The sequence below is a fragment of the Rhineura floridana genome, chromosome 4 (assembly GCF_030035675.1).
Source record: "Rhineura floridana isolate rRhiFlo1 chromosome 4, rRhiFlo1.hap2, whole genome shotgun sequence".
NCBI lineage: Eukaryota > Metazoa > Chordata > Lepidosauria > Squamata > Rhineuridae > Rhineura > Rhineura floridana.
The window spans coordinates 173,395,228-173,398,211 of record NC_084483.1 but is presented as its reverse complement, the minus strand read 5'-3'; the positions used below and the strand labels follow the sequence as shown (position 1 = coordinate 173,398,211).

At 45.1% G+C, this 2,984-nt stretch overlaps 1 pseudogene; it reads right to left on the bottom strand.

The window, feature by feature from the left end:
- Positions 1 to 2,097: 2,097 nt before the first annotated feature.
- LOC133384622 (5S ribosomal RNA) lies at positions 2,098 to 2,216 on the bottom strand (annotated as a pseudogene).
- Positions 2,217 to 2,984: the final 768 nt, after the last annotated feature.

The window sequence follows — 2,984 nt, the reverse complement described above, 5'->3', positions numbered from 1 at the left end:
GATAAATGCCTCTTTACGAGAGGGAGTGGTCCCTGGCTGTCTGAAAGAGGCGGTAGTGAGACCACTTCTGAAAAAATCCTCCTTGGACCCTGAAAATCTTAATAGCTACAGACCAGTCGCAAATGTTCCATTCCTGGGCAAGATCTTGGAGCGAGTGGTTGCTGGCCAGCTCCAGGCGCTATTGGATGAAACCAATTATCTAGATCCATTTCAATCGGGTTTTAGGCCCGGTTTTGGCACCGAGACAGCCTTGGTTGCCCTGTACGATGACCTATGTTGGGAGAGGGACGGAGGGAGTGTTACTCTATTGATTCTCCTTGATCTCTCAGCGGCTTTTGATACCATCGACCATGGTATCCTTCTGGAGAGGCTCGCGGAGTTGGGAGTTGGAGGTACTGCTTGGCAGTGGTTCCGTTCCTACTTGGCGGGTCGTCTCCAGAAGGTAGTGCTTGGGGAACATTGCTCGACACCGTGGGCTCTCCAATGTGGAGTCCCGCTGGGGTCGGTTTTGTCTCCCATGCTTTTTAACATCTACATGAAGCCGCTGGGTGCAGTCATCAGGAGTTTTGGAGTGTGTTGTCATCAGTACGCTGATGACACGCAGCTCTGCTTCTCCTTTTCATCTTCCTCAGGTGAGGCTGTCAATGTGCTGAACCGTTGCCTGGCTGCAATAATGGACTGGATGAGAGCTAACAAACTGAGGCTCAATCCAGACAAGACTGAGATGCTGTTGGTGGGAGGTTTCTCTGATCAGATGGTGGATGTCCACCCTGTTCTGGACGGGGTTACACTCCCCCTGAAGGAGCGGGTTCGTAGTTTGGGAGTATCTTTAGATCCTTCCCTGTCACTCGAGGCTCAAGTAGCCTCGGTGGCACGGAATGCGTTCTACTAACTTCGGTTGGTAGCCCAGCTACGTCCCTATCTGGACAGGGAGGACCTCAGTTGTCCATGCTCTGGTAACCTCGCGTTTGGATTACTGCAATGCGCTCTACGTAGGGCTGCCTTTAAAGACAGTTCGGAAGCTACAGCTTGTGCAGAATGCGGCGGCCAGACTGATAACGAGGACCAGGCGGTCTGAACACATGTTTTGGCCCGCTTGCACTGGCTACCAATATGGTTCCGGGCCAGATTTAAAGTGCTGGTTTTAACCTATAAAGCCTTATACGGCGTAGGACCTCAATACCTACTGGAACACCTCTCTCGATATGAACCTGCCCGTACACTACGTTCCACATCGAAGGCCCTCCTCCGAGTTCCGACTCATAGGGAAGCTCGGAGGATGATTACAAGAACTAGGGCCTTCTCAGTGGTGGCCCCCGAACTGTGGAATAGTCTTCCCGATGAGGTGCGCTTGGCGCTGACGTTGTTATCTTTTCGGCGACAAGTTAAAACCTTCCTCTTTTCTCAGGCATTTTAGTCTATTTTAGTCTTTTAAATATGTTTAACTGATTTTAGATTTGTGGATGTCTACATACATGTTCCTTGCACTGAATTATTGGATTTTATTGTGTATATTTATATTCCTCTGTTGTACACCACCCAGAGAGCTATGCTAGTCGGGCGGTATAGAAATTCAAATAAATAAATAAATAAAGTCATGTCTTTTAGTGACAGTGAATATATATTTTATATTCAGTGAATATATGTAGGTTTAGGGTCATGATTTTGGGGAGAAAATGAGATCTGGGAGAATCACAACACATTTATTTATTTTGGGTTATATTCAACATCGTGCTAAGGCAAACATCTCCTCAGTGCAAGGATTTCTCCTTGCACAATGACACATTTTCTCCCTCTCCTCCCCACCGCGTGCCCTCTAAATCTGTTCTGGGTTTTCCTCCAACCCTCCAGAGCAGGTTTGGGGACAGTGCAGTTTGCCCGTGGGGGGAGGAAAGGAAGAAGTTTTGTTGCACAAGTGGAAATCATTCTGCTCGTGCAATTATTTAGTTGAAAACTGCCCTTTATTATTATTTGTTGTTGTTCTATGCCTTCAAGTCAATTACAACTTATGGTGACCCTATGAATCTTGTTTTGATACATTCATAGGGTTTTCATGGTAAGAAGTATTCAGAGGTGTTTTACCATTGTCTTCCTCTAAGCCTACAGCATCCGGTATTCCCAGGCGGTCTCCCATCCAAGTACTAACCAGGCCAGACCCTGCTTAGCTTCCGAGAGCAGACGAGATCCCGTGTGCTTAGGGTAGTATGGCCGTAGGCCCTTTATTATTTATATGCACTTATTTATATACCACCCACATTAAAACAACAACCATGACATCAAGGCAGTGAAAAACATAAAATCACCAATAAAATTACATCAACAATTTAAAAAAGCAAATCATTAGCTGTTCCCGTCCTGCAACCACATTCAATCCACCTTGAAAATAAATCAACAAAGTTACTAGCTTGCTTTTTTTTAAAAAACTAGCATTCTAAGTAGCCTGTGTTTCCATGCTGTCTATTTCAACAATGATTATGGAGGAAGAGATTTTTCTTCCTCCATGGCTAGAATGGAAACCAAGTTGGCTGCTGGAGGAGGGATAGAGTGATCTGTCCTTTCTCCACCAGCCTGCTCACTCATGGAGTTCCTGCTCGCCTATGGCTACCAAATGAATTCTTAGATACAAATAAATTTATGGATATTTGGACACCTGAGCATGCACACACATGTGTGCTCTGTACAAAACAAACATTGGAACTGTGGGGGCACAGCAGCATGTAAGTAGTGAGAGAAACCATTGAAAAGCAATTCAAATCTCTGAATATGTTCTGAGGGTTTCACTTTCAGACAAGTTCACTTATCTAAAGTAAATTGGGGAGGGGGTGTTGCAACCTTTTGCATTTGTGAGTCAAACCTCTTCCTTCAGTTTAAAGCCAAATTCATGAGGGAGTTGTGATTTATTTCTAAGAATGCACAAGTAGGGTTTCTTAAGACCATTCTTTGCAGCATTGGAATTTTATGCATTACATCAAGCCTTCCAGTAT